We start from the raw sequence: 15,442 nt of genomic DNA on the forward strand, positions 1-15,442 counted from the left end.
GGAGATACCTGAAGAACAGTGGGAAACGACAGTTAAAGAGTGTCAAAAATGATTTGTCTGGAAATTAGCTAAGAGGAAGTGACAAGGAAATAGAGGGCAAGACCAGATTGGCCTCTGTATTCGCCACCAAAAAGATCAAATACACCTGCTGTGGGTTGCAACCCCATAAGCATGGAAGGTGGGAGTATAAGCCATACTGGACCTCTGTTACTCCTTTTTCTGTCACTCAATTTTTGTCTTCTCCCTTTTGGGATATCAACAAAGCCATGTTACAGATGTTACCAAAAGCTGTACATGGAAAGACACCGAGATTCTTTTTCATTTCTCACACTCATGTCAACAGCCACTGTTACAACCCATCCAAATTGGGCAATTGCATACATAAAGGGAAAAAGTACTAGATTGCAGAGAACTTAGGAACAAGTGGTAGCAGGATGGGAAGTCAGTGCCCAAAAGAGGAGAGATGGATTTGTTTTACCGACATTACTGGGAAAAAAGCACCAGATTTAGTAAAAGAGCAGTTGATAAGCAAAAAGGCTAAGTCAGTAAAACCACCTAAGCCTGTGCCAATTTCCATCAACGATTTGTATACCAAACTTGAACAGCAAATAGGGAAAGAAATAAATATCTCAAGGATGGGTAAAAATCAGTTTGTAGAATTAGGAGAAAGAATAAGTAAGGAACTTAACATAACCAATTGTTGGGTCTGTGGAGGGGCTTTGATGTCAGAAGAATGGCCATGGAAAGGCAGCAGCTTAGGCCCAATTGAGCTTCTAAAATGGAACCAAGCAAGTACAAGTGGAGAAAACAGACCAGAAGGGTGGATTTTAAGCTCAACAGTGATAGGGAAAGAATGTCTCTGGCGCACTAGGAAAAGCTTCCTCTATGAAGTAGGAAAAACACCCTGTAAAAGATATAAGGTTAGTAATGGAACTTCTGTATGGTGGGTCCCAGAAGCACCAACCGTGTATTGGACCCAAGAAAAAGCAAAGAAAGTGAATTGTAAGTATGACAACAAAACAAACCTTTTTCAATGTAATGATACAAGTAAAAATCCTTACTATGGCATCCCAGAAGTTTCCAAATTTTGGGAGAATATAGATCAACAAAAATTTAACTATTGGAAAGCTCCAGACGGCTTATTTTGGATATGTGGAAAAAGAGCATACCCAAAACTCCCCTCCCAGTGGAAAGAGAGCTGTACTCTAGGAATTATACAGCCAGGATTTTTTTTTTACCAGGACCTGATGGAGATCAATTAAGGATACCAGTTTATGAGGATCTAAAGAGAAACAAAAGAGAATTAATTGGAGGATTCCAAAAATGGGGAGATGAAGAATGGCCCCCTGAACGCATACTAGAAACATATGGGCCAGCCACCTAGGCACAAGATGGGAGTTGGGGATATTGAACCCCAATTTATATGCTAAATCGTATTATAAGACTTCAGGCCGCTGTTAGAGATAATAACAAACAAAACTGATCAGGCAATAGAATTAATATCAAGGCAACAAACCCAAACAAGAGCGGCTGTGTATCAGAATAGGTTAGCTTTAGACTATTTGTTAGCTGAAGAAGGGGGTGTTTGTGGAAAATTCAATACATCAGATTGTTGTTTAAAAATAGATGACAATAGAGATGCCCTCCTGGACATAGTCAATGATATCAGAAAAACTGCCCACGTACCAGTTCAAAAGTGGGAATCAATGCTAAATACTAGCTGGTGGGATAATGTGTTAGGAGCAAAATGGTGGAAAAAGTTAAGCTTCTTCCTTTTATGCGCTACAGGTAGTTTAATATTTCTTCCTTGTTTAATTCCCTGTTTCATTCAGCTCATCACCAGTGTAGTACAAAGCATGCAATTAGTGAACATGGACCAAAAGTTGCCTACAACAACACCACCACAAAGGATTATAGTGTTAAAGAAACAAAATAATATAGAAGACCCCTTCAAAGAAGCGAGATTGATTTGTGAAAAAAATGAGCGAATAATGAAAGCTAGAAAACAATGAATATTGCTCAAGCCAAATTAATTATAAAAAGAAAGAGGGAGGATTGTGAAAAGTGCATATTATATGGCTCTACGCAAGATATTTACTATATGTGTTATGTTGTGCTAATTGTTAATGTAGTATTAATATTTTGATAGTATGGTAAATGTAGTTTTGTAGTTAAAATGTAGTTTTTATGTACCAACCACAGGAAAATATAAATCTTTCAAAGAAGAAAGAATTTACTACTTTCTTATCAGAAGAGACCAGCTCCTCCTGCTTTTCTCAGCCTAGTGGACGCCATAGAGATTAAAGGAAAAAAGTGATACTAACCAGAGACAATTCTTAGTTAGAATGGAATTTATGCATTATGTATAAATTGTATGAATATTCAACAGGCTATTGCTTTTAAGAAATAACTTTTTGTTAACAGGGGTCCTTCTTCAGAGCTTGTAGCTCGGGAGAGGCACCCAGACGTCTGTAACTTTGTTTTTATTGTCTTGTATTGTCCTAACTCTAAAACTGTTCCATTTTTTTACTCTAATTCTATTTTTATAACCATCTTATTTACTATTAAACTTTTAAAATTTTAAAACAAGTGATCGGCGTTTATCACAAGATTAAAAAAAAAAACTTTTCCATTTCCCTCTGTTTTATTATAATTTGGAAGATTAAAAAAAAAACTTTTCAGTCAGAGCTATAGGGAAAGTGTGATATATGACCTAAAGTTAATTTGTGTTAGGTAATGTGATATGTAATTAATTCACAGTGAAATGTAATGGTATGCAATATAAAATTGATCTGCATTCAGTCTGATTTAAGATCTGTAAACCTAAAGTGTGTTTAGGGTTAACTAAGACTAAAAGCTGCACAAAGGGGCACGAGGGTTGGGGGATAGAAAAAATTTCTGCCACGAACCGCTTCGGGATAACCAAACAAAAAAACTAAAAGAATGGAAAATGGGATATGGGCACGCTAACGATCGAACGATTTGGATAAGATCGGTATTGTGATATATGTGCTAAAGTTAATTCGTGTTATCAAATTATAAAGGGTAAATGTTAACTGTATAAATATGAATGTTAAAGATGTGCTCAAACTAACATAGGTAAAGGTAAAATGGAGAAAACAAAATGAAAGCATTTCCTCAGCTTGGGAAGCACGGGAGGGACACAAGGAAAGTATGATTGGAATTACCAGAAAGGGGGCCTTGAAACTATCGCTGCCGGGAATCCCTGAAAAGATACAAAGGACAACGGAAAACGGAGATACAAGTCCGGAGACCAAGATAATCACTTCAGATGGATATCTCTACTCGTCTCCGTCGAAATTAACATATCCACGACACACCCGGGCTCGGCTATCAGCTGCATTGTTCCACCCTACCGGTCCATTCAGACTCCCGATACCGGGACTTGCATAATTAATGAAGACGCCTCGGAGAGAAGAACGTAAGAATCCCGGACTTCACTCCGCGATCTAGTGTATAAAAAGGGGTGGCTGGAGACCGAAATTGTGAACTTGGGGGGATACCAGGCTGGCAGAAGCTGATATCCGTGTTCACCCAGCGGCGATCCCGGGCTCGACGCTGTCCTTTTAATTGTGGCTTTCTGAGACTGATATTTTGTCTCACAATAAAATTCTAAATTTTTGATACATCGAATCTGGTCGATTTTATTTATAATAATTCTGGTGACCCCGACGTGATTGGAGTGATACCGGGACCCCCGTGGGACCCCCGTCTCTGACCAGGAGGCGCCCTGCTGAATTCAGCGGCCTGGCAGAGCTGGGGTAGCCGGGTGGAACCGATCAACCACACGACGAACAGAAACCGCAAAAGCCACACTTAAAAGGGAGATAGGCGAGGTCAGAGCTTTCGGGGAACTTGGGGAGGTTTTTCTTTGGAAGCAGAACCTCCGGAGCCGCGGCGAAGAGATCTACTCATAAAAATCTACGTGCACGAAGAATCCACGCAGGAAAAGGATCGTAAGTATTGCGTGGTTGAGTGGGAGTGACCGAGCGTGTGAGTGAGACGTGATTTTATCACAAAGCGAGTGGGACCCCAAAATCGCAGTTCCATTGTCCCGCGAGGGGCGTGGTCAGTTGCGGGGGAAGCGAAAGTTTCGGGGGTAAAACGCACCTCACACGTTAAGCCCTGAAAACTCGGGGAGTTTTCGGAAAGGGGGGATCGGTCACAGGAAGGCTGAAAGGGAAGGTTACGTCCTTACAAGAGTTCTGGGGACTGGTAAACCTTTCAGCCTTGGACCAGGAACGGTCTGGGGAGGAAGTAAGGAGAAGGGAGAGCTCACACACACCAGAGAAAACCCGGGGCGGGGAGCGATCACCCACAAAGGGTAAGTATCTGGTAAACCCACACCATGGGACAAACAAAAAGCAAAACCAGTAAAAGGAATTTAAGAAAAACAAAACGGGGAACCGGTAAAGGAATCCCCGAAATCCCAGTTGAGAGCTCGCTGGGATGGATGTTAGAACATTGGGAAGAATGTCCCATAAGGGAAAGAAAATCCAAGAAACCGATGATACACAATTGCATAGAAGTGTGGGGAGGGATGGAAATACAGGATCACGTAACTTGGCCTGTGTTTGGAACATTTGAGGAATGGATATGTAAGGCACTGGTGCTTTATGTCAGAGAGAAGGGAAATGCGGAGGAACAGGAATATGCTGGGGTCTGGGGAAAAATAGATGCGAGATTGCTACCTGTGAAGATAGAAAACCCTACCGCTGTCTCAGGGGATAAATGGGAACCCTTAGACAATTTACCTCCACCATACATCGTGCCCTCGCCCCCTCCCCTCCCAGAGCAAAATAATCCGCAAAACCCTGGGAGATTAGGACCTCCTTTAGGACGAGGAATTCCTATGCCTCCGTCTCTTCCATCTGCCCCTCTGTTAGAATCACAATCAGGGGTCCCGTTCCCACCGGTCGGGCTCCCTCCCCCGCTAGAACCTGTACAAGCCCCTCAGCCACTGGGAGGGAGGACACAAAGTACACACACCTCTGCACCAACACGGGATGACTTGCTGCCTGATTTAGATTTGGCGGCTTTCTTTAGTCCCCCTGCAAATACACAGCAGAGTTGGGCAGAAGCAAAACACTCACCTCCCGCTAGGAGGACCAGAAGACAGCTAAAGAGAATGAATGAGGTGGAGAGTGAAGGGGAGGGTGAAAAAGCTAATCTTCTCCCCCTAAGGGAAATACCCACCGCTCCGGGAATTATCGGGTACGTAAACGTCCCGATTAATACCAGTGATGTAAGAGCCTTCAAAAAGGAGATGGGGAAACTTATGGATGACCCTTTAGGGGTCTCCGAAAGGCTAGATGAGTTTTTGGGAACTAGCATCTATTCATATGAGGATCTCACAGCCATTCTCAGGTCCTTGTTCAATACGGAAGAAAGAGAAATGATCAGACAAGCGGGGATAAGGGAATGGGAATGGAGAAACCCTCAGAGCACTCCTGGAGCTCAGAAATGGCCAAGCCAAGATCCCCGATGGAATGCTCAGACCGAGGAGGGTAGGAGAAGTATGATTGATATGAGGAACATTATCATACAAGGAATCAGAGAGGCCGTGCCCCGGGGACAAAATCTAAGTAAGGTTTTCGGGGAATGTCAGGGGAAAGATGAGACTCCCACAGAATGGTTAGAAAGATTGAGAAAAAGCCTCCAGATATATTCAGGGACAGACCCCGATTCTCCCGTGGGGGAGGTACTGTTGAAAACCCAGTTTGTAGCAAAATCGTGGGAGGACATCAGGAAAAAGCTGGAGAAGATCGAGGGATGGCAGGAGAAGGGACTGCAGGAATTGCTGCGGGAAGCCTAGAAAATCTATATGAGAAGGGATGAGGAAAAACAGAAAATACAGGCTAGGGTATTAGTAGCTGCTGTAAGGGAAGCCCAGAAACAGGAACGCCCACAAGCTTCGGAGAAACCCTTATGGAAAGCACCTCCGAAGGGGTCAACACGTCCGCAGAAAGGGACCTCAGGGAATCGAATGGAGGGATTGGAATGTTTCTATTGTAAGAAAAAAGGACATATGAAAAGGGATTGTCCAAAGAGGATAAGGGATGAAAAGATGTTTCGGGAGGACTAGGGACGTCAGGGGCTCTATCTTTTGGGGTCCATAACATCGGGGGAGCCCTTGATAACATTGAAGATAGGACCCAAAGGAACAAAAATGGATTTTTTAGTAGATTCTGGGGCTGAGAAAAGTACATTTAAACAGTTGCCCCCAGGATGCCAAATAAGCAAAGAATCTATGGTGGTTATAGGAGCTAAAGGGGAACCGTTTAAGGTACCCATTGTAAAAAATGTGGAAATTGAATCAGAGAATAAAATTTGCTTGGGGGACATGTTGTTAGTAGAAAAAGCTGATTACAACCTGCTGGGTAGGGACCTAATTGTTGCACTGGGTATTAACCTCATTGTAAGGAATTCACAGATTATGGTTAGCATATATAAACTAACCCGTGAAGATGAGGACAAAATTAACCCCAAGGTATGGCATACAGGGAAAGAAGCCGGGAAATTGGTTATGGAACCTATATCAATTGAAATTGAGAGGCCTGAAGATCCCATAAGGATCAGGCAGTACCCAATCCCTTTAGAAGGGAGACGGGGACTGAAACCTATAATAGAGGATTTAATAAGGAAAGGCATATTGGAGCCGTGTATGTCCAGGCACAATACCCCGATTCTGGCCATTAAAAAGGCAGATGGGAATTATAGGTTAGTGCAAGATTTAAGAGCCATAAATGAAAGAACAAGAACCCGGTTCCCTGTGGTGGCTAACCCCTATACCCTTCTGAATAGGATTTCCCCGGAGGATACTTGGTATAGTGTTATAGATTTAAAGGATGCATTCTGGACTTGCCCTTTAGCTGAAGGCAGCAGGGACTTTTTTGCATTTCAATGGGAGGATCCAGATACTAACAGGAAACAACAGTTAAGATGGGCCTCACTTCCCCAAGGATTTGTGGACTCCCCAAATTTATTTGGACAAGCATTAGAACAATTGCTAAGTCAGTTCTCCCCTAGGAAAGGGACAAAGATCTTACAGTATGTAGATGACCTATTGGTGGCTGGTGAAACAGAGGAAGATGTAAGAGAATGTACCATTGATTTATTGAACTTTCTAGGGGGAAAAGGATTAAAGGTAGCAAAACAAAAGTTACAGTTCACTGAATCTGGGGTGAAATATCTAGGGCATTGGTTGGTAAAAGGGAAAAAGAAATTAGATCCTGCAAGAATAGCTGGGATTATAGAACTGCCTCCCCCTAAAACCAAAAGACAAATACGTCAGCTATTGGGGCTGTTAGGATACTGTAGACAATGGATAGAAGGGTATAGTGAAAAGGCTAAATTTTTGTATGAAAAATTAACTGCAGAAAAGATAAAATGGACAGAACAGGATGATAAAGAACTGGAACAATTAAAGGGTGCTTTGGTAACTGCTCCAGTATTAAGCCTCCCTGATATAAATAAGAAATTCCAATTATTTGTAAATGTAGGGAACCACACAGCACATGGGGTGTTGACACAAGAATGGGCTGGAGATAGAAAGCCTGTAGGTTACCTTTCCAAGCTATTGGACCCTGTAAGCAGGGGGTGGCCTACATGTTTACAGGCAATAGTAGCTGTTGCCTTATTGGTAGAGGAAGCCAAAAGGATTACTTTTGGGGCTCCCATCACAGTTTATACCCCACATAATGTAAGAACAGTTTTGCAACAAAAAGCTGAGAAATGGCTCACGGATGCAAGACTTTTGAAATATGAGGCCATCCTTCTTCATGCTCCAGAATTAGAATTAAAAACAACACAAGCAAGTAACCCTGCTGGGTTCCTGTTTGGGGAAGCTTCATCTGAGCCTATACATAATTGTACAGACCTAATAGAATTACAGACAAAGATTAGAGAGGATCTGGAGGACGAGGAACTTGAAGAAGGGGAAAAATGGTTCGTAGATGGGTCAGCCAGAGTTATAGAAGGGAAAAGAAAATCAGGATATGCTATTATAGATGGGAAAACTGGGGAAGTAGTCAAATCAGGCCCCTTGGGCACTTCTTGGTCAGCCCAGGCATGTGAATTGTATGCTGTGTTACAAGCTCTCAAAGAACTTAAGGGAAAAATAGGGACTATTTTTACTGACTCAAAATATGCTTTTGGGGTAGTACATACTTTTGGAAAAATTTGGGAGGAGAGAGGACTAGTGAACACTAGAGGGAAAGGTTTAATACATGAGGATTTGATAAGGCAAATCCTCAAGGCAGTAAGGGAACCCAAGGCTATTGCAGTAGTATATGTGAAAAGTCACCAAGCTGGATTACAATTCAGAATACGTGGCAATAATCTGGCTGATCAGGAAGCCAGGAAGGCAGCTCTCCTCACCCTGGACACCCCGGAAAGCAGAACAGAAAACCCCAGAGAATTTTCTCCCCATCCTACAGAAAAGGAAATTGAGGAATTCAAGAAAATAGGGGGTATTTTAGTAAATGGAAAGTGGAAATTGACTGACGGTCAGGAATTGATTCCAAAGGCCTATGCCAGGACCATATTGAAGAGATTACATGCACAAACCCATTGGGGAACTCAAGCTTTAGCAGAACAATTTCTAAAGTTCTTTGGATGCAAAGGTATTTTTGAGTTAGCAAAGCAGGAAGTTCAGAGTTGCTTAGTGTGCCAGAAAATTAATAAGTCAAAGGTTAGGCAAAATGCATTGGGGGGACGCCCCTTAGCATATCGTCCTTTTGGAAGAATACAAGTGGATTTCACAGAGTTACCCAAAATAGGTAGATATAGATACCTGCTAGTAATAGTAGATCAATTAACACATTGGGTAGAGGCATTCTCTAGCCCCAGGGCTACAGCTCAAACAGTAGCACGCAGGTTGCTAGAGGAAATAATACCCAGATATGGGATCCCTGACTCCATAGATTCAGATCAGGGAACCCATTTTACATCCAAGGTCATAAGAAACTTGGCAGAAGCTCTGGGGATCAGATGGGAATATCATACACCTTGGCATCCTCAAAGTTCAGGTCAAGTAGAAAGAATGAATCAAACTCTGAAGGCACAGTTGTCAAAACTTATGCTGGAAACTAAAATGACATGGATTAAATGCCTCCCTCTAGCCCTCCTAAATATTAGGACGCAACCTCATTCAGGTTCGGGATTATCTCAATTCGAGATGCTGTACGGAATGCCCTATGAGCATGGAATGCCAATTGGACACCCCTGGGTAGAGGATTGTCAGATCCAGTCTTATATTGTTTTGTTTAACAAAAATTTACAGGAACTACGGAGACGTGGACTGATAGCGCAAAGCACCCCCCTGGGATTTGCTATCCACAAAATCCAGCCAGGTGATCGGGTGCTGATCAGAGCGTGGAAAGAAGCCCCGCTGTCATCGCATTGGGAGGGACCTTTCCTCGTCTTCCTCACTACAGATACTGCAGTGAGAACAGCAGAAAAAGGCTGGACCCATTCCTCCCGAGTGAAAAAGGTGGAACAACACAGCAGCTCTCCGCAGTGGAAAATCACCTCAGCGCCTGGAGATTTAAAGCTGAGAATCCATCGAGACACCCAATGACCAGCGCTTATTGGATAAGTTGCACCCAGGCAGGATGCCCCTGCTATCCTTTTGTTCATTTTAAGTGCGGGTATTTTGAGCAAGTTTGGGTAACTCATTGTATCCGGGGAGCTAGACCTTGGAATTTGTGTGTACCTTGTTACGAGGAGGAAGTCAGGCTTACCAATCTATTCCTATACGTTGCCGCAGAATCGGGATTGTTCGAATTGGATTCTCCTGAGTGGTTCCACTATTTCACTAAAGGGATAAGGGGAGGATTAAATAAAAGGGCGGATCCACTCGTAATTGAGTGCAGGAGAACGTTGAAAGTACCCTGTAGAGCATATCAAATAAGAACAACTAGGTGGGAACAGTACAAAAGGCGATACGCTCAGAGAAGCACCGGCAGGGACCCGGAAGAATATCCCTGCTGCCAGGAAGATGGTTTACCCCGCTGCTGGTGGCAACCCAACGGGCGAAGGGTTGAGCAGAGGGATAGGTCTATGGGTAACCCTGGTGATCCTGAGTCGAGCCATGTACCCCACGAATGGCCTCCACAAACCCCAAGAGGGAATGGGGAAGGGAACTAATCCCTCCAAGGTTCCTTCAAACCTTACCAGGAACGGAGTTTTAGAATCCAGGGTACGAGTAGACTGGTTTACACTAAAAAGGGGGGAGAATCACAAATGGAATGAAGGGGTTAAATTGAACAAATCCAATCACCCGATGGCAATATCTAGGAGGAGAAGGGAGGTAAGCAGTCTTCCTCTGATCTCAACCTGCAAAGAATGTAACAAAACTGTCTGGATTGGAGGAAAAAGAGAAAGTACTTTTGTAGGATATCTACAAGTTAACCCCTTGTGTTATGATAAGAAGAAACTGAAAATGTGTGCCTTGAATGGGAAAACATATTGGGTGGGACAAAATGAGAAATTACAAACAGCTGCTTTAGCCAATGGACCTATATTACTCGATATGTTGGGGGAAAATGATGAAAGGGTTTGTTTAAGAATGGACAAAGTTTTTTGTTTTTCTAAAGATGAGGAAGGGTTAGACCCTGAAAACAAGATACAAAAGGTAGCCCTAGAATTTAAACGACAGGAATTAGCAGCTAAGAAAAAGAGAATGGAGCAGGAAAGAATGAGAACACTAAGTGAGCAATATGAACAATTAGAAAAACAATCTAATGATTGGAGCCTGGCTACTTCCAGCAAAAACCTTTTCCTGGATTTGGTACAAGAAATTGCTACCGAATTAGGGCTAACTAATTGTTGGATCTGTGGAGGATTAAAATCCGCAGAAAGATGGCCCTGGAAAGGTGAGAGTTTAACTCCTGAACAATTGCTAAAATGGGATAACAAAATCTTAAACACTTTGACCCGACCAGGAGGATGGACACTGGACGAACGAGTAATAGGGACAATGTGTATAAGCAGAGAAGGAAATGTTTACAGTGATGTAGTGGGATACACTCCTTGTGTATCCACTCTAGCTGTAAATTCCAACAATAGATCCAAGATATGGCAACCAGAACCCCCTAATGGGTACTGGGGAAAGGAAAAGCAAGAAAAATGTAGTTGGGTAGAGGAAATTGAACTCTGTTGGCATGAATTTGCTAATGCTAACCCTTATTACTCCTTAACTGAGTTGGTAGAATTTTGGGACAAGCCTGAAAATATAAATATTAAATGGAAAGCACCCAGCGGAATTTATTGGATTTGTGGGAAAAGAGCATACAGTGAGCTACCCTGGAGATGGAAGGGGTCCTGTACCCTAGGTATGATTAGACCCTCTTTCTTTACACTCCCCAGAACTGGTAGCAATTTACTAGGGGCTCCTTTGTATGAGACCCTCAGCAGGAGAAACCGAGAGGTAAAGAAGGAACTTCCACAAGTGGGAGGGAATCAGAAATGGGGAGAGGAAGAATGGCCTGCAGAGCGCATCATAGAATACTATGGTCCAGCCACATGGGCACAGGATGGAAGCTGGGGATACAGAACCCCAGTATACTTGTTGAACCGACTAATTAGGTTACAAGCTGTAGTAGAAATAGTGTCTAACCACACCTCAGACGCCCTGGAGTTGTTAGCCAAACAGCACTCACAGATGAGAGCTTTCGTATACCAAAATCGAATAGCTTTAGACTATTAGCAGAAGAAGGGGGCGTTTGTGGAAAATTTAATGACTCAGAGTGTTGTATCGAAATAAATGACTATGGAGAAACTATCAGAGATTTGGCTGCAGAAATCAAGAAAGTGGCACATGTCCCAGTGCAGAAATGGAATTCGATACTAAAAGCATCATGGTGGGATCAAATATTTGGAGCAGGAGATTGGTGGAAAAAGGTGGGATTCTTTATCCTGTGTTCTGTAGCCGGATTAGTGTTCTTGCCCTGCCTAATACCCTGCCTAATATGACTAATTCACACAGTAGTCCAAGGAATGCAAATAGCAGCCCTTCCTATGGACCCTCAATTAGCCTCAGGGGGATTAGCCAAAAACAAAGCTACCTCAAAAATTATGAACCTAACTGAGGAAAAGAGTACTGCTGCCCAGGTGTTAGAAAAATTTGAAGCTCAGATACAGGAGGGAAACATAGAAAGAACATATTGGAGCAAAACGACAGGGGAAAGGTTAACAGAATAATGGTTAAGAGGCTTTTTTATCTTGACAGAGAAAAAAGACTATAACCAGAACACGAATTAAATTGGTGAATTTGGAAGAGGGGGGATTGTGATATATGTGCTAAAGTTAATTCGTGTTATCAAATTATAAAGGGTAAATGTTAACTGTATAAATATGAATGTTAAAGATGTGCTCAAACTAACATAGGTAAAGGTAAAATGGAGAAAACAAAATGAAAGAATTTCCTCAGCTTGGGAAGCACGGGAGGGACACAAGGAAAGTATGATTGGAATTACCAGAAAGGGGGCCTTGAAACTATCGCTGCCGGGAATCCCTGAAAAGATACAAAGGACAACGGAAAACGGAGATACAAGTCCAGAGACCAAGATAATCACTTCAGATGGATATCTCTACTCGTCTCCGTCGAAATTAACATATCCACGACACACCCGGGCTCGGCTATCAGCTGCATTGTTCCACCCTACCGGTCCATTCAGACTCCCGATACCGGGACTTGCATAATTAATGAAGACGCCTCGGAGAGAAGAACGTCAGAATCCCGGACTTCACTCTGCGATCTAGTGTATAAAAAGGGGTGGCTGGAGACCGAAATTGTGAACTTGGGGGGATACCAGGCTGGCAGAAGCTGATATCCGTGTTCACCCAGCGGCGATCCCGGGCTCGACGCTGTCCTTTTAATTGTGGCTTTCTGAGACTGATATTTTGTCTCACAATAAAATTCTAAATTTTTGATACATCGAATCTGGTCGATTTTATTTATAACAGGTATCTAATCTGTTCCGGCCCGATTTAACATTTCCAAACCTTCTCCGGACCTGGGAATCATGGCATTGTTCCCCTCTGAGAATCTACTCAACGGACCCCGGACCTGAACATGAATACCTAATGAAGCTACCACGGAGCAAGGGTTCTACCGTTGCTGTCCACTCTCAGTGAAAGACTATATAAAATCCGGCAATGCTGGACACAATTTGTGAACAGAGGGGGTGGAGGATTGACAGAGTCCATTACCGCATTCACCCAGTGCCGAAACCCTGGGGTTCGATGCTGTCCCTTTTAATTGTGACTATTGGAGACTGAGTTTAAGTCTCAAAATAAAATTCTAAATTTTGATTTGTTGAATTTGGCTTGTCGATTTATTACAAAAGGAATAACAGTCCTTTACTAGTAACTATAACAGGACAGACAAACAACAGCAATTATAATAATAGTAAAACAGAACCAAGAACCCCGAGGGGCAAACGGTGGAAGCTCCGGCGCTGATGGCTGGAAAGCAGTGGATTGTCCTCAGCAGGCAGGGGGGTGTCCTGGCAGGCAAAGTGAGCAGTGCTGGAGAACCCGCAGCGGCTGGACCCGGGCTGACCCAAAATCCAGCAGGGCAGGGAAGAAACTCCAAATTCCTGGGCGCTCCAACAGATGATAGAATTCCCAGGACCAGACTCCTCCATTAACCGTGGACTCCATGCAGCTACCAGTCGCCCGACTGTCCTCCCCGGAAAAAAAAAACCCGAGAGCAGCGAGCCCACCACCCTCAGCTCCCGGGAGCCTTTTCCCTCCCCCAAAACTAAGTGATCAACTCCCTTTGTCCGAGTTGAGCACCCTTTAACTATCAGTATTTAGTCTCCTAGCAACTTATGGGGGGGAAAAAATTCCACAGGAAAACTTAACCCCCAACAAAATGACATTTTATTTTTGCTGTTATTTTAGGGTACTTCCTGTCTCCTTATAATATAGGTTATGATAGTAATATTTTGTCTAATGTCAAAGGAACTGCAGACAATTTTTAAATGGTATTAAGAGCAGAAATTTTTTGACCAGCAATGGCTCATACATATTTTGCTTCACCTGAGGAGATAGATATGCTATTATTCTGCGTTTTTTTCTGTCCTTTTTTTTATTGTGCATTTCTGTTACTTATTTTATACTGCTGTTACAGTCTAATTGATGATATTATCAAACTGGAAACATTTTATTCTTTCTCTGTGTCTCATTTTGGTTTTTATTGCCAGATTTTTCCAGAAATTATGTGTAATTGCTATATAGATGCCTTTCGAAGAATGGATTAGATTAAATGATCCATAAAGTCCCTTCCAGTCCAGTGCATTATAGTTTTAGGTTTAGGAAAAAATCAATATGAGGTTCCTGCCTGTGATAGTTGTGCTGTGTCAAGCACTGTGACAGTCTTCAGGCTCAGAGAGTATTTGGAGGGTGGACACAGGTGCAATTGGATTTATGTTAAACATGTTCTAAACATGCTTTATTGACACAGTATGAAATTTCTGTTCATATGTGTGAAAAGTGCATATTATATGGCTCTACGCAAGATATTTACTATATGTGTTATGTTGTGCTAATTGTTAATGTGGTATTAATATTTTGATAGTATGGTAAATGTAGTTTTGTAGTTAAAATGTAGTTTTTATGTACCAACCACAGGAAAATATAAATCTTTCAAAGAAGAAAGAATTTACTACTTTCTTATCAGAAGAGACCAGCTCCTCCTGCTTTTCTCAGCCTAGTGGACGCCATAGAGATTAAAGGAAAAAAGTGATACTAACCAGAGACAATTCTTAGTTAGAATGGAATTTATGCATTATGTATAAATTGTATGAATATTCAACAGGCTATTGCTTTTAAGAAATAACTTTTTGTTAACAGGGGTCCTTCTTCAGAGCTTGTAGCTCGGGAGAGGCACCCAGACGTCTGTAACTTTGTTTTTATTGTCTTGTATTGTCCTAACTCTAAAACTGTTCCATTTTTTTACTCTAATTCTATTTTTATAACCATCTTATTTACTATTAAACTTTTAAAATTTTAAAACAAGTGATCGGCGTTTATCACAATATGATAGCCAGAAATACTTGCAAAAAATCTAGAATAACAAACATATATAAAAGATGAAAAATATGATCATTATAGTAAAGGTTTGTCACTTAAAGCAGTCATTTAACACCTTTCATACCCAGTAAAAACAAATTGTCACGTCTCACATCTGCACTGTGACTCTCCTGAGTGTAAAAAAGAAAATGAAAAAAAAAAACCCAAAAAACTCAAAACAAACAAAACCACACAAAACCAAAAACAAAACCTCAAACCCTTTAGAGAAACAGACTTTAGGATAATTAATTGAGATCTAGATGTCCACACTGAAATCACCAAGAACTAGATCTAGTGAATCTCATGTTAGATAAATATCAAAGAATGTCACTTCAGGACT

The sequence above is a fragment of the Hirundo rustica genome, chromosome 4, assembly GCF_015227805.2.
Source record: "Hirundo rustica isolate bHirRus1 chromosome 4, bHirRus1.pri.v3, whole genome shotgun sequence".
NCBI classification, from domain to species: domain Eukaryota; kingdom Metazoa; phylum Chordata; class Aves; order Passeriformes; family Hirundinidae; genus Hirundo; species Hirundo rustica.